This window comes from Chiloscyllium plagiosum, unplaced genomic scaffold (genome assembly GCF_037043375.1).
Source record: "Chiloscyllium plagiosum isolate Xiang-an unplaced genomic scaffold, Cpla_swu_hap1 HiC_scaffold_10, whole genome shotgun sequence".
NCBI lineage: Eukaryota > Metazoa > Chordata > Chondrichthyes > Orectolobiformes > Hemiscylliidae > Chiloscyllium > Chiloscyllium plagiosum.
The window spans coordinates 5,722,193-5,744,214 of record NW_028270148.1 but is presented as its reverse complement, the minus strand read 5'-3'; the positions used below and the strand labels follow the sequence as shown (position 1 = coordinate 5,744,214).

Genomic DNA, 22,022 nt, shown 5'->3' with positions numbered 1-22,022 from the left:
ATGGCCTCTCCCCTCATTGGCCTGTCAAGATACTGAGTAACAAAAGCACCCTGAACAGGCCTTATGAAAATGGATCCACCCAAACCATCTACACTAAGGAGGTTCCAGTCAATATTGGGAAAGTTGAAGTCACCCATAAAAACATTTGTATTTTTCCAAAATCTGTTAGCCGATGGGTTCTTCAATCTCTGTACGTCTATTAGGGGTCTGTAGAAAACCCCCAATGAGGTGGCTGCTCCTTTGCTGTTCCTAACTTCCACCCATACTGACTCAGTAGACAAACCTTCCTTGGCAACCTTCGTTTCTGTAGCTGTGGCGCACTCTCTGATTAGCAATGCTACACCCCCTCCTCTTTTTCCACCTGCCCAGCTCTTTTTAAATGTTCTAAACCCTGGAACATCTAGCAACCATTCCTGCCCCTGTGAAGCCCACGTCTCCGTTATGGCTACAACATCATAAACCCAAGTACTGATCCATGCTCTAAGTTCATCACTCTTATTTCTGACATTCGTTGCATTAAATCAGACACACTTTAACCAATCCCTTTGTTCCATCATATGAATAACCTTACTGATAGATTCACTATGTCCTGTCACTGCCCCATCTACAACTACCCTCCTCTCAGATAGGTAGTTCTGATTTCCACCCCCTTGCCAAACTAGTTTAAACCCTCCCAAACTGCACGAGCCAATCTCACACCCTGTACATTTGTACCACTCCAATTCAGGTGCAACCCGTCCTTCATGTACAGGTCCCACCTTCCCCAGAAGGCATCCCAATGGTCTTGGTGTCTGAAGCCCTCCCTCCTGCACCAGCCTCGCAGCCACATGTTAAGCTCCATTCACTGACTATTCCTCATCTCACTATCTCATGGCACCAGTAGCAAACCTGAGAACACTACTCTACTCATCCTTCTCTTAAGTTTCCAACCTAGCTCTCTGTAGGCACTTTTCAGACCCTCAATCCCTTTCCTGGCTATATCACTGGTGCCAACATGTACCATGATTTCTGGCTGCTCCCCGTCCCCCTTCAGAATCCTGTAAACCTGATTGGTTACATCCCGGATCCTGGCACCGACGAGGCAACATATTTTCCAAAGTCCCGTTCCTGACCACAAAATCTCCTGTTAATTCGTCTAACTATTGAGTCCTCTACCACTAGCACTTTTCTATTCTGCCCCTTCCCTTCTGAGCCTCAGTGCCAGAGACCTGACAACTATGGCTTTCCCCTGGTAGGCTGTCACTACCACCAGCATCCAAAACGGTACACTTATTGCTGAGGGAACGGCCACAAGGGATCCCTGCTCTATCCGTTAGTTCCCTTTTCTCCCCCTGACTGTAACCCAGCTGTCCTTATCCTGTGTCTGAGGAGTGACCACCTTCCTGTACATTCTCTCAATTTTTCCCTTAGCCTCCCGGATGATCTGCAGTTCATTCAGCTCAAGCTTCAGTTCCCTACCCCAGTTTTTGAGGAGCTAGTGTTGGGTCCACTTCCCACAGATGTGGCCGGCAGAGACATGTGTTGTGTCTCTCACCTGCCACATTCTGCAGGACAAACATGCAACTGCCCTATCAGCCATAACCTGCTAATCTAAAAGCCTGCACAAGAATAAACAAAGGAAGAGAAGAAAAGAAAAAGAAAGAGAAAACCTGAAAACTTACCGAGTTTACAGACTCTTGGTAAGGTTAGAGGAGGTGGGTGGGAGGGAGGCCCTACAGTGTAGGGTCTTGAGTTTAGATCTCATCCACTTAAAAACATCCCGGCAGCCCTCATTTCTCTTTGCCCTCTCTCCTCACTGCTCTGTTCAAAATGGAGGCCCGAACTCTCGGGCTAAGTCCCGTTTTAAGTGGGAAAAACTGTCTTAACCAGCAGCCCCTCATTTCTCTCAGCCCTCTCTCCTCACTGCTCTGTTCAAAATGGACATTCCTCGTCCTCAAATACCTGTTCAAATTCCTCATCAAATTCGTTATGGAATCAGCTTGAAATAAATTTTCAGGGAGTGTGTTTGAGATCCCAGCAACTCTCCAATGAAAACATCTCTCCTTATCTCCACTCTTTTGTGGTGATAAATAGTATGTAAAATATATCAATTTTGTAATTTGGAATGATTAAAAAAGAGTCACATATGAATATGGGTTTGCACTCTTGAGATTCTTTTACAAGGTCATAAAGGTTAGAAACAGGAAAGGCAAGGTCACCCTGTTGGAAGTTTTCTATAGGCCTCCGAATAGTTCCAGAGATGTCGAGGAAAGATAGCCCAGATAACTTTGGATCGGAGTGAGAGTAACAGCGTTGTTGTTATGGCGGCCTTTAACTTTCCAAATATTGACTGTAAATACTATAGTTCGAGTGTTTTAGATGGGTCAGTTTTGTCCAATGCGGGCACGAGGGTTTCTTGACCCAGTATGTAGACAGGCCAACAAGGGGTAAGGTCACATTGGATATGGTATTGGGTAATGAACCCAGCTATGTGTTAGATTTGGAGGTAGGTGCGCACTTTGTTGATACTGACCACAATTCGGTTATGCTTACTTTAGTGGTGGAAAGGGATATGTATATAACACAAGGCAAGAGTTATTGCAGGGGGAAAGGCAATTACGGTATGATTAGACAAGATTTAGAATGCAGAGATTGGGGACGGTAACTGCAGGGAGTGGGCACAATTGAAATCTGGAGCATATTCAAGAAACAGCTACTGTGTGCCCTTAGTAAGAATATACCTGTCAGGCAGGGAGGAAGTGGTCAAAAGAGGGAGCCATGGTTTACTAAAGATGTTGAAGCTGTTGTTAAGAGGACGAAGGAAGATTATGTCTGGATGATATGTGGAGGGTCAATTAGGTCACTTGAGAGTTACAAGTTAGCCAGGAAAGACAGAAAGAGAGAGCTAAGAAATGCCAGGAAGAGACATGAGAGGTCATTGGCAAGTAGGATCAAGCAAAACGCTAAAGCTTTCTGTAGATATATTAGGAACAAAAGAATGACAAGAGAAAGTTTAGGGCCAATCAAACACATTAGTGGAAAGTTGTGCATGGAGTCTGAGGGGATAGGGGAAGCACTAAATGAATATATTGTGTCAGTATTCACAGTGGAAAAAGACAATGTTGTTGAGGAGAATACTGAGAGTCAGGCTATTGGACAACATGGGATTGAAGTTCACAAGAAGGACATGTTAGAAATTCTGGAAAGTGTGAAAATAGGTAAGTCCCCTGGGCTGGATGGGATTTATCCTAAGATTCTCTAGGAAGCCAGGGAGGAGATTGCAGAGCCTTTGGCTTTGATCTTTATGTGGTCATTGTCTATAGGAATAGTGCCAGAAGCCTGGAGGATAGCAAATGCTGTCCCCTTGTTCAAGAAGGGGAGTAAAGACAACCCTGGTAATTACAGACCAGTGAGCTTTATTTCGGTTGTAGGTCAAGTGTTGGAAAAGGTTATAAGAGATAGGATTTATAATCGCCTGGAGAGGAATAAGTTGATTGAGGATAGTCCACATGGTTTTGTGAAGGGTAGGTTGTGCCTCACAAACCTTATTGAGTACTTTAAGAAGGTAACCAAACAGGTAGATGAGGGTAAAGTGGTTGATGTGCTGTATATGGATTTCAGTAAGGTGTTTGATAAGGTTCTCCATGGTAGTCTATGGCAGAAAATATGGAGGCATAAGATTGAGTGTGATTTAATGGTTTGGATCAGAAATTGGCTAGCTGAAAGAAGACAGAGGGTGGTGGTTGATGGGAAATGTTCATCCTGGAGATCAGTTAATAGTGGTACACGGCAAGGTTCTGTTTTGGGGTCACTGCTATTTGTCATTTTTATAAATGCCCTAGATGACTGTGTAGAAGGATGGGTTAGTAAATTTGTAGATGACACAAAGGTTGGTAGCATTGTGGGTTGTGCTGAAGGATGTTGAAGGTTACAGAGGGACATAGATAAGCTGCAGAGCTGGACTGAGAGGTGGCAAATGGACTCTAATGCAAAATACTGTGAGGCGATTCACTGTGGAAGGAACAACAGTAATAAATAGTACTGGGCTAATGGTAAGATTCTTCTTGTGTAAATGAGCAGAGAGATATTGGTGTCCAGGTACACAGATCCCTGAAAGTTGCCACCCAGGTTGATAGAGTTGTTAAGAAGGCATGCAATTTGTTAGCTTTTATTGATAGAGGGATTAAGTTTCAGAGTCACGAGGTCATGCTGCAGCGGTACAAAATTCTAGTGTGGCCACACTTGGAGTATTGCACACAGTTCTGGTCATGGCATTATAAGAAGGAGGTACAAGCTTTGGAAAGGGTTCAGAGGAGATTTATTGAATGTTGCCTGGTATGGAGTGAAAGATTTATGAGGAACAGCTGGAGTGTTTTCATTAGAAATAAGGTCAAGAGGTGACTTAATTGAGAAGTATCAGATAATCAGGAGGTTAGATAGGGTAGACAGTGAGATCCTTTTTCCTTGGATAGTGATGGCTAACATGAGGGAACATATCTTTAAATTGAGGTGTGATAGATATAGGACAGATATCAGGGTAATTTCTTTATTCAGAAGGTAGTCGGGCATGCAACAGTAGTAGACTCACCAATTTTGAGGCATTTAAATGGTCATTGGATAAACATATAGATGAAAATGGAATAGTGTAGGGTTGAAGGACATCAGATTGGTTCCACAGGTCAGTGCAACATCAAGGGCTTGTACGGCGCTGTAATGTTCTATGTTCTAAAGTCATTCTGGAACAGTAATTCAATGCAGCCATTCGAAGAAGACACATGAATGCCATCCGGGAGTTGGGAAAGCCTCTGGAATGTTAAATAAATAATAGCTATACTTCTGGGTTTATGACAGACAGTGTAAATGTTTTGTTTTGAGTTCAGTTTGATAAACACAAAGTTTAAGTTGAAAACGACTAAGAGTTGAATTCAGGATGAAGTTTGAGTTTCTCTCCTAGCTCGAGTTTTCAATGGAGAAGAAACCAGTCACCACAGCAGCAATGTTTTTCCCATTTGTGAACTTCTCCAAACAGGGAGAATTTGGGACAGAAACCTTCAGCTTGTTCAAATTGAAAATGTTGAGACATTAGAACATCGATTGATTCATGCATTTGGATTCAGAGAAAAAACATGGAATTGTTATGGAGTTCAAGACAGAGAAATGGACAGGAATCAGGACATTGGGAAAATACAGAGTTGAGATTGAAGTATACTTTCTCCAGACTTGTGCCTCTGTAATGGATAGTGATGGGAATGTGGGTGAGCATTGTTTAATGAGTGTGTCAAGGTTCTTCTCACTGTAATAAATATATGCACACAACGTGGTGTGTCTTTTTTTCTCTCTTTTGTGTAATAAGAGTAATTTTGATTGTGAAAGAACATCTGCAGCCTCATGTGAATATGTCCCAGTGAGTGACCATGATGGTAAGTTTTGTCAATCCGACAAATGAGCTGCTTCATCCATGACCTTATCAATGACATCAGGAATCTAACTGTGTTAAATAGAGATTTGGAACAGAGTAATTCCTGCCCAATGTTGCAATAATGATGGAATTAGTTTGCTTACCATTGACTGTTGTATGCACAATGTTCTGGTCTTCAACAGGGCTCCTAAATAAATACAACACATTCGATTTATTGCGCATTTACTACAGAACAACACATTCGATTTATTGCACATTTACTACAGAACAACACTGTCATCTTCACAATCTCGGGGATGATGGATTTTACACTTTTCACCATGGACTTTCGAGACCAGTTTAAAGATGAAAAGGATAATCTAGAAGCTTGGATCTTTTTCTAAAAAGAGCAGAATTTATGTGAACAACAAAGGAGAGAATTTGACCAAAACAGAGGGCATGCTGGGAAACTTGGCCAAGTTGTTGTTGTTTTCGAATGTGGAAGGGAGAGATTTCTTCAAGAAATGTGCTGCACTAATGTTCAAATGGAGCTGGAGCAAGCCATCAGCGGATTTGTGACTTTGCTCTGGCTTGTGATGTGATCAGAAGGTTTCTGGTTTGAGTCCAGCTTTGATTGTTAAGGGGTCTCTCTCTCTTAAGGGGCAGTATCTTTCTCTCTGAGACAGTCATTTGGGTTCAAGTCCCAACTGCCCAAGAGAGGAATCAGAACAGATTGAAAAATAACAATGAACCCAATCATTTACCAGCGACTTCTCTACAATGGAAGAAGAACCAGCTAAAAATTGAGAGTGAGGAAGGATTAACCCTCAGGCTTTCAGAAAAATAGCGGACGTTAGTTTCTGGTTTACATAAGTTTCAACTCTATTCATGTGTAAGCTGTTTGTGTTTTAACATCAATAAACCAATCATTTAGAAAAATGTTTAGAGATGGAATTGACTTTTACCTCTCTTATCCCAGAGGTTCAGAAAGAATATTCCAGCAGGGAGGAATGGACAAAAGAGGCTTGGACTGGGGACAAGGTGAAATCACGAGTCTCTGGCTCCCAATCAAGACCCCGTCCTGCAGCTCATGTTAGGAGCTGATGATCGGAGACTTGAATCTTTCAGTTGGAACACAACAAATATAGCGTGTGCACTGGACTGCAGCGGTTCAAGAAGGCAGCTCACTACCACCTTCTCCAGGGGAATAAACGCTGGGGCCAGCCACTGATGCCTAATTTCCACGGGTGAATATGAAAATAACTGCCATATTTGGAGACAGAGCAGATACTGATATGGATGCCACATTTTAATTCAGTTTGGGTGTCTTTTCTCAGTAAGAGGACTCTGTAGCCTGTGCTGGAGGATTATGGATAAACAGCAGCTAGACTCAACTGGATACAGTGTTACACTGGGCTCTGTATAGATGGATAATACTCTAAATTCCCATTGGATTTACACTCATTGCTAGATTCAAACAATTTTCACAAAGTCAGCGTTTATAATTTCAACATCAAGTGAATATTCTTTATCTTTTGAATGTTAGTTAAGATCCTCTGGGTATATGTATCCTTTACTCAAAGTGAACATTCCATCAGCCTCCAGACACTGACAGAGCTCTCCTCTTTAAGGTTATGAAGCTGTGAAGACTGAGATAGTGACCTCCATATCTGAAGTACAGTCAACAGGATTGCCATTTTTAATAAAAGATATTATTTAATAAAGGCAATTCAGAAAAGGTTGATAAGGATGATCCCTGGTGTGAAGGGATTGTCTTATGAGCAAAGGCTGAACTAGTTGGGACTCTACTCACTGGGGACGAGAGGAATGAGAGGTGATTGCATTTTAAAGATTCTTAAGGGGCTTGACAGAGTTAATGCTGAGAGAATGTTTTCCCTTATGGGAGAGTCTAGGACCAGAGGACATAGTCTCAGAATAATGGGACAGCAATTAAAGACTGAGATGAGGAGGAATTTCTTCTCTCAGAGTATTGTGAATCTTTGGAACTTCTTGCCATAGAGAGCTGTGGGGGCAGAGTCTTTGAACTTTTGAGATGGAAATCTTGATCAGTTGGGGATTCAAGGGTTATAGAGGAAAGCAGGAGAGTGGATGAGAGGAATATTGGATCAACCATTATCCTTTTGGATGGCACAGCAGGCTTTAGGGATTAAATGGCCTACTCCTGTTCTTATTCCTTTTGGTCAACAACTCACTGAGATGCTGCCCAGTACAGCAAATGGAATTGCAACGAAACACTTCAGAAGGTCTTTATATCATTGGAAGAATCCAGGCTTTATGTCCATAATCGATGTATTTAAAATCCTTTATAGGGACAATTAATGAGATGGAAACCAACTATTGAGGGGGTGAAGAATGAGGGATCATGGATACAAAATACACCAGAAAAGATCGAGTCCAGACGCTCAGGAAATCCCTTAACCCAGAGGGTGGGGAGGCTTTAGGTGTCACTCCAGATTAATGGCAGGTGGAGGATCAATGTCAACATTCAGGATTCAATTGGAGAGGCGTGTGAGGATAAAGGGGATTGAATGGATGGGGGAGCAGGACAGGAAAATGTGATTTGGACTTTTTGCTGATGTGGAAGTGAAAAGCCAGCATGGGTTATTGGGCTGAGTGATTGAACACTCACTTGGTCATCCCAGCAGGAGATACTGTGCTGCCAGTGAGTTCCAAGCACCTGTGCAGACCCTGACACTGGGTTCGGTAGGTAATGATCCAGTACATACTGGGGATCCTGCAGGTGATGTCTAATGCTTGACACATTTAAAGCTTTCTGACTGTCACCAGCAGATACCTGTGACCTAACACTGGAGGACATGTGATAGCAGAGATGGAGCAAACTGGAATTGAATGGGCATCTGGATGTATGGCATGGTCTCGACAGTCACTGACCCACCATTTACAATGGATCTGTATGCTGCAGTGGGAATGCTAATCACCCCCCAATATCAAAAACAATAACTACAGTGACAGAATCAAACCCAAGATGAAATGGGATTTACCCTTGTGTAGAGTCCTTTACTGATGAGCACAGCTTTTGTTTCTGAAGGAAAAATGTGAGCAGGACAATGCAGATCAAGACAGCGAAGCCCAGAATGGTGCCAATGATTAAATTGGAATCTGAAGTCCAGGGAATACCATAGGAAGACTTTTCTGTAATATATTAGAATGTTACACACACAGTCACTTCAGTCTGAGTAATTTCTAAGATTGTCAATAACATTAATTTTGATTTCTCCAGCATAGTAACTTCCCTCCTGACTCCCCAAAGCCTGTCCACAATCTACAAGAGACAAATCAGGAGTGTGATGGAATACTCCCCACAAGCCTGGATGAGTGCAGCTCCAAAAACACTCAAGAAACATAACATCATCCAGGACAAAGCAACTGGCAGTATTAGTCACCACAGTCACAAGCATGTAGTCCCACCACCACTGACTCCCTGCTGTGCACTATCTATAAGATACACTGCAGAAATTCAACAAACATCCTCAGACACACCTTCCAAACCCACGACCTCCTCCATCTAGAAGGACAAAGGCAGCAGATACATAGGAAGACCACCTCCTGCAAGTTCTCCTCCACGACACTCCTCATACTGCCTTGGGAATACCTGCCCTTCCACTGATGAAGCACAGCAGCCGGGTGCTCCCTTCCCTGTTCACACCAGTGTTCACTCACATTGACTTACCAGTTACAATGAGCTGGCTCCCTGCTCCATAGATGTAGCTCCACACTATACACAGCAGTATCATTGAGAGTCATATTGACAAGGCTCAGAACGTAACTGTTCCTGCTGACGTTCCTGGAAAGCTGAACAAGATCGGGGAAACCCTGGGTCTTGGTGAGGGTGCCATTCACAAAGTGGCTTATCACCCACTCCCTGTTGCTGCCAGGTTGCTGGTAGTGCCAGTGGACATCAGTGTCAATCACACTGGCATTGTACATGCCACACTGGAACTCAACAGTTTCACCCTCTGCTACCTTGCTGACCACTTGATCCTGAATAAGGACTGGATCAGCCAATGGATCTGCTCATATTGAAAAGAAAAACATAATGTAACTGGATTTGTAACATTTTATGGAATCTCCTCTTGGTTAAATGTCAATTTGCAGAGGATAAACTGAAGCTTCCTGTGTGGATATTGCTGTTTGCAATTTGAGGGGGAATGATTTGAAACATATCAATCACTGAATGCTTTCCAATTTGCTGCTGTGATTCATTTTGTGAATAAACTATCAAGGGGAGAATTTCACAATGCTCACGGCTGACTGATTGAAAGAGATTCAGCAGCCATTTAAAAAGTTTCATTCTCACTGAAAACTGAAAGAAAAAAGCTGAAAGTTTCAAACAGCCTGCAATGGGTGGTCCCTGAGCACACCCTCTCTGATTCACTATTGCTCCATCCAATTCTGTATCCAAACAGTGTGCAGGGTGTAGGGAGAGAGCAGGACATTGGCAGTCAGGAATGCTGCTCATTTGAAGAGTCGGTGCAGACTGGATGGGCTGAATCTACTCCTATTCCTATGTGCCACTGTCTGTGTCTCTTGGACTAAGGGAATGAATGAGGGTCATAAGAAGGGGAGTAACCAGGGTGGGGGTGAGGAAGGGTTTAACTCAAGGCAAGGACATCAGGGGTAGAGATGGGAGTGTCATTGTGCAGAACAGGAGCTTCAGGGGGTTGTGGGAAATGACGGCCCAAAGACTCGAGAGCTGAGAGTTTGAAATTTCCCGGATAAATTACTCACATCTTAATGAGCCCTGTTTAATCTTTAGTTTAAATGACGCTGAGAAACATATCCAGTTTTAATGTGGAACTGACTCATGGGAGCAAATGTCTGTGAAATACAGCAAATTTCAATTAAATAAATCCTTTTGTATTCTGTTAAATTCTCAAATTAAAGATAAATACAGGCTGATGGATTAATGTTGAGCTCCTATGTGCAGCCTTGGCACTGAACCCTTCTCTGTGTGAACACAGCGTTAGATAATTACGGAGTCACCCTTTTTGCGACCCAGACCTCTCATTGGCAACAGCGTCTCCAAACAAGGCACCAACTGTTTGCTTCTTTATTGAATTTGCTCACAAAAGAGTTGTAACACAGTAATACACAACAATTCCAGGCTAACTGAGAGCTGGAAACATATCACCTTAATTCCTGATGTTCCCATCAATTGTTGTAAAAACCCATCTGGTTAACTAATGTCTTTCAGGGAAGGAAATCTGCCGTCCTTTCCTGGTCTGGCCCACATGTGACTCCAGACCCACAGCAATGTGGTTTGTTCTTACTGCCCTCTGAAATGAACAGGCAAGTGACACAGTTTGAGGGCAATAAGGGATGAGGAACAAATGCTGGCCTTGCCAGCGATGCCCACATCCCATCAGAAAAATGGAAGACAATTCCCTGATGAACTACATCCTGGGAGTTCCCATTGACTCATCTATTAACTGGAACAATGTAATAAATACAGTGTCTACAAGAGCAGGCCAAGGTGAGTAGCTCACACTCTAACACCCACAGCCTGCCTACCATCTATCAACAAAGCAGAAATCAGGAGGATGGTGGAACAACTTGCCTGGATGGGTGCAGCTCCAACAACACTCAAGAAGCTATATGCCATCCACGACAAAGCAGCCCACTGGATGGCACAACAACTAACACCTTCAACATTCACTCCCTTTTACACTCATGGACAGTGGGTACTATCCACAAGTTGCCATTCAGTAACTCAGCAAAGCTTCTCCAACAGCAGTTTCTGAACACACAACCTCTCCCATCTAAAAGGACAAAGGCAGCGGGTACATGGGACAACATCTCTTTCAGGTTCCCCTCCTGGGCACTCACTATCCTGACTTGGAAATACCATATAGAACTTGTGTAAACATGGAACATTTTATACAATTTTTTAAAGTTGAAATTAGGGGGCTGACTATTCCACGAGTATTGCGTTTGAGTGGATGAAATTCATGCTTAGTATGAGTCAAAAAATGGACAAACAAGAGCCAGATCGCTTTATAAAATAATATACAACAAAACGAAAAAGGAATTATAGCCATTATTGAATATTTATCTACAAAATAACTGTCTCCATTCTGCCTGCTATAGAAGAATGGTACTGTCGTACCATATTTCAGTTCCCAGTACCATAAAGTGCATGTAGGTCTATACATACCAGATATACTCATGTATCAGTTGAATTTTTTTGACTACTTTTTATGGTTAAATTTATGGGATTGACTATTACAGGGATACTACATTTGAGGGGCTGAAATTCATGTCCTTCAAAATTCATACCATATAGTTGGCAGAAGAAAAATTAACGTCCAAAAGAATAAAGAAAAAAACTCAAGAATTACAGTAATTCGGAAAATCTGATTGAAGCATGGCGGCTGGTGGACTGGAAAGCCCAGAACGGAATGGCATAGCCAGCAGACTGGAAAGCTGGAGTGGAGTGTAACGGGCAGGCACACTGGCTCATAAATGTTGATCTGTTAACTGTGAAGAACCAGGGTGGAGTTTTACATGAGATATATGGAAAATTCCAGACTTTTGGATGAAAAATAGGGGGTCGACTTTTACATGAGATCACACTACATCATCGTTCCTTCAGTGTCAGTGGATCAGATGTCACAACACCAAGGGAATCACAACAGCTCAGGAAGGCAGATCACCATCACCTTCTCAAAACATTCAAACTAGGACCAGGATGAGGTCATTCAGCCCATTGTGTCTGCACTGCATTTCAACATAATCATGGCTGATCATCCAACTCAGTCCCTTGTTCCCACGTTCTCCCCTTACCCTTTGAACTCTTTAGCCCTCAGAACTATATCGAAATCTTCCTTGAAAACATTCAATGTTTTGTCCTCAGCTGCTTCCTGTAGCAGAGAAGCCATTTCTTCTCAAGGGCCATTCACAATGAACAAGTACCAGCCCAGCCAGTGATGAACCCATGCCAATTATGAATGAAACAAAACCAGACAGAGACAAGAGAATGTTAAATGCATTACTGAGAACAAACGAGATGGTGAAGCAGAAAGGCAGAGAGAAGAGAAAGAGTTTGAGATTGAGGAACCGGTCCAAGAGGAGAAAAAGTTGATTCAATCTGTGAGTAAAAGCTGAGAATTGTTCGATATTTATATTGAGCTCTCTGCTTTCTCTTTACCAGAGGAATTTAACACATTCTCCTTTACTAATTTCACTAAGGCCACTGGCTTAGCTTCCTTTACGTATCTTTCCCCACATTGCCTTTCTTTAACAACCTGATTCCTGATGAAGGGCTTTTGCCCGAAATGTCGACTTTCCTGCTTCTCGGATGCTGCCTGAACTGCTGTGCTTTTCCAGCACCACTCTAATCTTGAGTCTGGTTTCCAGCATCTGCAGTCCTTGTTTTTACCTTTCTTTAACGACTAGCACTGTGACTTTACGTGTCCCGCCTAACCACAGTGGAAACAGCTGAGACCTTTCACCTCCTTTCCACCCTCTGTGATGAGACAAACTGTATTCACTGCTCACAATGTAGTCTCCTCTTCATTTGGGAAATGAAACACAGACTAGGTGACCACTTCTCAGAACACCTCCATTCTGTCTGCAAACACACTGAACAATTGAGATGCATCTGTGACTAATTCAGATAAAAATAGTCAATAAACAGAAATGATTAAATAAAAAGTGTGTTAAATAATATTTCTCAACTCTTGTCAGAATCTGATCAACATTTTGGAGGCACCATTTTTTTCTGCTGCAGGTTCAAAACTCATCTTCACTGCCATTGAGAAGGACAAGGGCAGCAGATATATAAGAATGCTACCCACTGCAAGTTTCCCTCCAAATCACTCATTATCCTGTCTTGGAATATATCATTGTTTCTTTGTAGTTACTGTAATGTGGTCAGCCAGATAGATGTCATAGAACATGAGTTCCCTGATTGGGGCTGTTTAACCTATTCCAGTCAGGGAGCCCTGGCTGACAGATAAGAACACGAATGTCAGAGGTCCTGCTTGTTATGGACCAGGTCAGATAACCCACTGGCAAAACAACTTGAGGAACCTCTGCCCATTTTTCATCTGCCTGGACATATGATGGTCTCCATATCCTCGTTAAATGCATTTCTTTCAGTTAATAACATTCAGGGATACATTTAGATTCTTTTTCTGTGTATGCCTTTTGATACAATTGCTGTAATTCTTCATCTTTCTACAGTACCTCAGTTAATTTATCTGAGCTAAAGATGTCTGCTTTGTCATCTATCTGTTCCTGGTTTGTCTCAACCATCTGAACAGACAGGGTACCTGCTAAGTCCACTTCAACTTTCTTATTAGTACGCTTTGCTCTCTATTTTTCTTCTGGTGACTTTGTGACCTCATTTCCACACAGTCAGGAAAAATCCCAGGATATGTGTCCTGCAGTCGTTCAGTTGCCTGAGTTTCTACTGGCTATCCAATCACCATAGGCAGAATGTCTACCTGTGAACTAGCTATATCATTAGCAAGGACAGATTGTATTCCGAGAGCTGCGAGTTTGTCCAGTACTCCGACCATGACTTCTCTTTTCTTCACTGGGCAATCTAAGCTCATTTTACATAATTGAGCACTTCTCTCATCTTGAATTCCTGGTGCTCGCACCTATTCTGGCAACAGTCCTACAGAAGTACATATATCCTCACCTTTCAGCATCACAGATTGAGAAGGTCCTGTATCTCTTAAAATCTTAACCTCTTTACCAGCTGCTCCTGGCCAATGCAAGCTTATGCTCTCTAAATCAAGCAGGGCAAACCTGGTAAAACTCTTCTGCACCCGCTCCAAATCCTCCATACCTATAATGTGCCAACCAGAATTGAAGTGTGGCCAAATCAAACTCTTAAAAAGCTGCAACAGGACATCTTGACTCTTGTACTCAATGCTCGAACCAATAATGGCAAGAATTACATACACCTTCTTTACCACCCTCTGTGTGCATGACCACTTTCAGGGAGCTATGAACTTGAAATCCAAGATCCCTCTGTACATCAATGCTATTCAGGGACTTGCCATTAATTGTATAATTTTTCTGAACATTTGATCTCCTAAAGTGCAGCACCTCACACTTACACGGATTAAACTCCATCGGCCATTTCTCTGACTTTTTCTGCAACTGATCGATAACCCACTGTATCCTTTGACAATCCATAACTGCAGATCTTTGTATCATCTGTAACCTTACTAAACTACCCATCTACATTTTCAACCTTGTCATTTATATGTATATATTTCACAAAAGTAAAGCTGAAATTGTAAAGGAGTTACTCAACACTTAGGTGTTTCAGAGAAACAGACAAGTGCAGTCGAGGTAGAAAAACTCGAATTACAATTGAGGAAAATGGAGTTAGAAGATAAACAAAGAGCAAGAGAGGAAAGAAAGAGGAAGAGAGAAAGAGAGAAGAGAGGGAGAGAGAGAGAAAAGAGAGAGAGAAGGTTCTTAGCTGAGCAAAGAGAGAAAGAAGAAAGGGTGAGGAAAATAGAGAGAGAAAGAGGGAGATTTGAATTTGAGAATTGCGACTTAATCAGCAAAGTCAAGTTAACAGGATGGAGATTAAAATAGAAAGTAGTGGTTTATGCATATAAATATGTCAAAACTGCCACATTTTGAAGAGAAAGATGTTGAAGCTTTCTTTATTTCATTTGAAACATTGGCTAGGCAGATGGAGTGGTCCGAGGATATTTGGGTCATGTTAGCTCAAACTAAACTGGTAAGCAGAGCTCGTGAGGTATTTGCTGTGCTGTCAGATGAGGGAACAAGAGATTATGAAGAGGTGAAATAGGTTATTTTAATTGCTTGTGAATTGGTACCAGAAGCATAAAGACAGCGGTTTGGAAACATAAAGAAGGAACCAGGTCAGACTTATGCTGAGTTTGAAAGAATTAAACATAGTCATTTTGATCAATGGGAGCATGCTTTGAAAATAGATAAGATCTTTGAGGCTCTAAAACTCACTTCCAGAGATTGTAAGAATTCACATGGAGGAACAGAAAGTTCAGAAAGTGAGAAGGGTAGCAGAATTAGCAGATGAGTACATATTGGTGCATAAGACAAGTTTCCAGCCAGAATTTCATCCTGTGAGCAATAGAAGTTGGGAGAAGGGGAGATCCTACACTACGAAACCAAGAGTAGAGAGCACAGGTAAGAATTTGCCACAGGATAAAAAAGAAGCCCAAGAGGGTGGAAAGGAGGTGAAAGGTCTCAGCTGTTTCCACTGTGGTTAGGTGGGACACGTAAAGTCACAGTGCTAGTCGTTAAAGGAAGGTAAAAACAAGGGTTGCAGATGCTGGAAACCAGACTCAAGATTAGAGTGGTGCTGGAAAAGCAAAGCAGTTCAGGCAGCATCCGAAGAGCAGGAAAGTCGACATTTCGGGCAAAAGCCCTTCATCAGGAATCAGGTTGTTAAAGAAAGGCAATGTGGGAAAAGATGCGGTAAAGGAAGCTAAGCCAGTGGCCTTAGTGAAATTAATAAAGGACACCTCAAGAAGAGCCGAGGAGCTGCAGGAGAGTGCACAACCTAGGCCGGGGCTGGGTATGGAGTTAGTTCCTGATGTCCATAAAGAATTTGCCTCTGTGGGTAAAGTTTACTTAGAAAGAACAGGGAAGAAGGGCAAAATGGTATAATTTTGAGAGATGCAGGATCTAACCAGTCGCTGATAGTAAGACATTAGTGAAGATACACTCTTCCTGATCTGTTACCTGAGAGTATGGAAATTTGTAGGATAGATGGACAGAGATTTAGCATTCCCCTATGTAAGATCAGGTTGGAGTGCCATCTTAAGACTGGGGAGGTTATAGTAGTAATGATTGACAGAGTGTCAGTTCCAGAAATTCAGTTTGATCTTAGGAATGATTTGGCAGGATCCAAGGTGGGAGCAACACCCGTTGTTGTGGAGAAGCCCAAGGAGGACCAAGACACTGAGGAGTTAAAACAGAAATATCCTGATATTTTCGCAGACTGTGTGGTAACCAGATCCCACTATCATAAGTCACAGCATGAAATAGAAAGTAAAGAGAAAGATGAAAGAGTTGAGGTTCACTGAGAGTACACCCTGTTTGATGTTATGGTGCAGGAAAAACTTGAACAGACAGACGGTCAGCGTTATGGACTAGGCTAGACCACTCAAAACAGTCTTAAGCAGGCAGCCCAGACCATAACTTCACAATGTGTTTCAGTAAATGAAAATTACCTGGAGTAAATTAACGAGGTTGACTGCTAGATTGTAAAACAGACAATAATTTATTCACAAAATTACACAATGAAACACAAAGAACAGAATAAAGAACCCTTACAGAACTCAATGTATCCAAACTAGACTTAAGTATGCTGTTCCAAATATACACAACAGTCCCAATAACTCCCTTTAAAAATCAGTATAAATGGAATACATGCTTACAGGTTGACGTTGAAGGGCAGAAGAAGAGAGAGAATTTCCTCACAGCAGACTGTTGAACCCGCAACCAGTTCAGGACTAAATTAAACCGCTCAGCTAGAGAGATGACCACTCCCCTTTCATTATACAGGTCACTTCTAAAACATGACCACTTTGGCTGAGGTCTCATTTGTTCACAAATAAACAAAAGGCCTTTCAAAATCCTTTTCATCTCTGTACCAAACCAAACTGATCATAACCTGGCCTAGTTTATTATCCCTCTGAAAAAAAACAAGGACATAGTATCCTTGAGAAAAGAAACAGCTTTTAGAAAAAGGGACTACCTTTGTGACATCTCCCCCCTTAAAAAAAAAGGACCATCCACACCACAAGATGGCTTCATTTTTAACCCTTTAAAACCTGGTTAGTAGTCTAAACACTCATATACATATGCTGACTTTAAACATGCAAACGTGCACAACTACATGCAAATTCAGGCCACGGTACACCCACCACCAAAAGCCTCTGTCTCTCATTTGAGTAACAAATGCACTTTTAGCTAGATTTACCACCAAGCCTGCCTTTCGAAGTCGATCAAACAAATCTGATAAATGCTAAAATGTTCTTTCCATGAGTGTCTAAAAATCACCAGCAATAACCTTAATAGCCAGTTTCTGAATTGTGCCTGGAACGTTTTTCATGCCAACTGATATAGTTCATTTGGTATTATGAAAATCAAAATGGCCTTTACTCTCTCTGATGGATGTACTTGCCATTAGCCTCTGAGCAAGTCTAACTGAGAAATGTAAGTTGTTTGTTCCACTTTTTTGATACAGTCCTCCAACCATGAAATTGGAATTGCATCAGTCTTTGTAACGATGTTGACTTTGTGATAGTCCACACAAAACCATTTGGTAGTATCTGGTTTTGGCACCATGAGTTTAGGAGTGCTCCAGTCACTGTAACTCACTTCAATTGTGCCATCTTGGAGCATGCGCTCTATCTCCTTCTGAACCTGCGCCAACTTTCGAAGGTTATGCCAATAAGGATGTTGCTTAATCAGGACAGCATCTCCTATCTCTACATCATGCACAATTAGGTTAGTACTTCCCAGTTTATTTCCGCATATTTGCCTATGTGATAGGTATAACTCTTTGAGGCCTTTTTGATTTCTTTTTGGAAGATAACTCAATAATTTTATCCCAATTTTGACAATTTCTCATTGTCCAATTTGATTTGAGGAATGCCCAAATCAGAATACTTTGAACTTGCTTCTTCCTTCTGGGCTGTAATCATTAACACCTTGTCCTCTTGCTTTCCTTCCCTATCAAAATACCTTTTGAGCATATTCGCGTGACACACTCTGAGATTTCTTCCTGACTGGAGCTGTTATCAAGTCATTCACCTCACTCAATTTCCTCCCGATCTGATATAGTCCAATAAACCTTGCTTTTTAAGGCTCACCTGCTATTAGAAGTAACACCAATACCTTATTCCCAATTGCAAAATTGTGAATTTGTGATTTCTTATCCTCTTCTTGTTTCATTGTATGCTGTGATACTTTTAAATGCTGTCCAGCCAACTCTCCATCTCTATTTAATCGTTCTCTAAAATTTGACATGTAGTCCAAATGGGTGGTCTCTGAATTCTGACTTATTAATTTCTCCTTAATCAATTTTAACAGTCCTTGTACTTCATGTCCAAAAATTAATTAAAATGGACTGAATTTGGTCGATTCATTTGGTGCACCTCTGATCGCAAAAAGTACAAACGGAATTCCCTTATTGCAATCATATGGATAATCCTGACCATAAGCCCTCAACATGGTCCTTAGTATTTGATGCCATCTCTCTGGTGCTCCCTGTGATTCCCAATGGTACACAGTAGATTTGAATTGCTTTATTCCCAAGTTATCCAGGCTGTTAATCTGACTGCATTTCTATTTGTAGTCCATATCCTGTAAAAAGAAATAAGTAATTCTTCTCTAACCCTTCTGGCTGTGTTGCTGCATACTGGGATTGCCTCTGGGAATCCAGTTGACATATCCATTATTGTTAATAAATACTTATTCTCACTTTACGGTTGAAGTAGGAGATCTATGCAATCACTCAAGACTCTTGTGAAAGGTTCATCAAATACTGGAATGGGTATTAAAGGTGCAAATTTTATTACTGCCTGTGGTTTTCCTATTAGCTGACATGTATGACACATCTGGCAAAATTCAACTACATCTTTGTATAGTCCAGGTCAGTATACTTTGTATTTTAGCCTGTGCTTACCTCACCTGTAAATGACCTCCAAGTGGTAGCTCATGTGTCACTTGCAGCACCTCCTTTCTATACACTACTGGCAAAACAATTTGATGAATCTCTGCCCATTTCTCACCTGCTTGAATGTGTGACATTCTCCATTTCCTCAATAAGACATCATTTGTGAAGTAACAACACACAGGAATGAATTCACTTTCCATCTGTGTAAATGCCTTTTAATATAACTGTTTCAACTCTTCATCTTTCTGCTGTAATTCAATCAGTTTTACAGAGATAACAATACTTGCATATTTACCTATTGCTCCTTCTCTGTTCCACTTATCTGATTGAAGAAAGTTTCTGATAAAACTATGTCAGCCTCCTTATCTGTGCCTTTTGATCTCCCCTGCTTCACCTTGTGTCTCTGTGATCTTGTGGTCACACAATTAGAGAAAATTCCTGGATGAACATTCTCCATGTCTTCAGCTGCCTGTGTCTCCACTGGCTTTTCAACTACAGTAGACAGCATGCTGACTGGTGAATCAGCTATATCATTTGCAAGGACAAATTGTATTCCTGGAGCTAAGAGTTTGTCCAGTACTCCTACCATGACTTCTTCATTCTTCACTGGACAATCTAAGCTCACTTTAATTGAGCACTTCTTGTCTCCCTTTGAATTCCTGTAACCAGTACCTTTTTCAGGCAATAGTCCCTCAGGAATGCATATCTCCTCATCCTTCTGCATTACAGATTGAGAGGATCCTGTGTCCATTAATGTGGTACCCTCCTTACCCGCTATTCCTGGCCTGTGTGAATAAACCAGACTGATCGTGCCCAGCCTAGTTTATTATCCGTCTGAAAGAAATCAAGGACAGAATATCCTTGAGAAAAGGAACAGCTTTTAGAAAAAAAGGGACTAGTTTTGTGACATCAGACAGAAATGTTTAGTCTTGAAGGACAAAGAGACTTGCAAAGGCAAGATGACATGATAAAAGACCTATAAAGAGGCAGAGAATATTCCAAAGGGTTATTGTCTGAAAGATAAAATCCTAAAACAGAAATGGAGACCATGGCAGGTTCATGCAGAGGAGAAATGGGCCAACGTGCACCAAAATTGTGTTGCCAGTAGCGTACAGTCGGGAGTTGTTATGGGTAGCACATGAACCTCGTGTAGGAGGTTACCTTGGGTTCAAAAGACTCAGACTAAAGTACAAAAACATTTTTATTGGCGTGGAATGCACAGGGATATGGATAACTTCTGCCGTACGTGTTATCGATGCCAAATGGTAGATGTGCCACAGGCGGTCATAAAACCACAACTCTGTTGCCAATTCCCACATTTGAAGAACCTTTCATGTGGGTTAAAATTGATTGTGTAGTTTCCCTCCCCAGAACTAAAAGTGGGAACCAGTACTTGTTAACCATATTGAATGTGGAAAAAGTGAGGACTGCAGATGCTGGAGATCAGAGCTCAAAAACTGTTGCTGGAAAAGCGCAGCAAGTCAGGCAACATCAAAGGAACAGGAGAATCAACATTTTGGGCATAAGCCCTTCTTCAGGAATCAGGGCTGAAGAAGGGCTTATGCCCGAAATGTCAATTCTCCTGTTCCTTTGATGCTGCCTGACCGACTGCGCTTTTCCAGCAACACATTTTTAAATCATATTGGATGTGTCTACCAGATTTCCGGAGGCAATACCATTATGGAGTATCAAAGCAAAAAGGGTAGTAGGAGAGTTATTAGTTTTCTTCACACGGTATGGTCTGCCCAGAGAGATTCAGTCAGAACAAGGGTCAAATTTTACTGTTGGCCGTTTAAGAAATTTATGGATAGCTTCGGTATACAGCACTTTAAATCCAATGCCTATCAACCTGAATCTCAGGGAACTTTAGAAAGGTGGCATAAGATCCTGAAGACCATGTTGAGAGCATATTTACAGATCTGTAGTTTAACAATCATACATGTTGCAGGTTGAAAGAATGTAAATGCAGCTGCGCTATTGTGGATTTAACTGAGAGAGTTCAGATGAATAGGTATATGGGAAGAAGATAAGAACTTAAATTAAAGTTAATTGCATGTTAGGGTAATGTGTTTAAAAAATAGAGAAAAAAGTGAAGCCATCTTTTCATTATGATGGTTCAGCTTTTCTTCGGCGGGGTGGGGGGGGGGGGTTGTTATGAAGATGTGGGTGCACTGTGCCTTTAAGAGAGATAAAACAGCAGAACTATCTAACACAACTAAGTGTTCTGAAAAAAAAAATTTGGTCAAGCAACATGAACAGCAGGATTCCTGGAAATGACAAAACAGATTTGAATTAGGCCATTCAGTTGAAAGAGAAAGAACAGGCCTACATCCCCGGACATAGAGGGAAAGCATGTGGTGATTGTAACAAGTTCAGCCAGGTGGACATCTCAGAATATGAGTTCCCTGATTGGGGCTGTTAACCTGGTCCAATCAGAGAGCCCTGGCTGAAAGATATAAACAGGAGTGTTAGAGATTCTGCTCACTCTGAGAGCGGGAAGCTGGACCTCTGTCTAAGAATCTGCATGATTTAATAAAGGCGATCTGGGTGATGGGATACTGGCCTTTGTGGAGTTACTTCACCCTGTGTGCTGTCATTTTAAAAAGAGCTTGGGATGCAGCTTCATAGTTTCTTGAAAGTGAATTCACATGTAGAGAGGATGGTGAAGCAAGTATTTGGTACACTTGACATTGAGTACAGTAGTTGGGATGTCATGTTATGGCACTACAAGACATTGGTGAGGCAACCTTTAGAATATTGCTATAATTTCTTATTGCCTCTCCATATGAAAGATGTTGTTTAACTTGAGAAGTTGTACTGAAGGGTTTGAGCTATATGGAGTGGCTGAATAGGACATTTTTCCTCAGAGAGTTGGAGATTGAGGGGTGATTGTATGGAGGTTTATAAAATCATGAGGGGCATGGATCCCAGGGGTATGAGGACCTGAGTGGTAACTTTTCC

At 41.7% G+C, this 22,022-nt stretch overlaps 1 pseudogene across 1 annotated transcript in view; it reads right to left on the bottom strand.

Moving 5' to 3' along the window:
* The window catches only part of LOC122552557 (immunoglobulin superfamily member 3-like), a 162,317-nt pseudogene that overhangs the window by 6,294 nt on the left and 134,001 nt on the right, over positions 1–22,022 (bottom strand). The window contains exons 7-9 of the transcript XR_015758331.1: positions 9,090–9,429; positions 8,401–8,551; positions 5,542–5,585 (exon numbers count right to left, since the gene is read on the bottom strand). The product of XR_015758331.1 is annotated as an immunoglobulin superfamily member 3-like (transcript). The remainder of the gene's footprint in view (positions 1–5,541; positions 5,586–8,400; positions 8,552–9,089; positions 9,430–22,022) is intronic.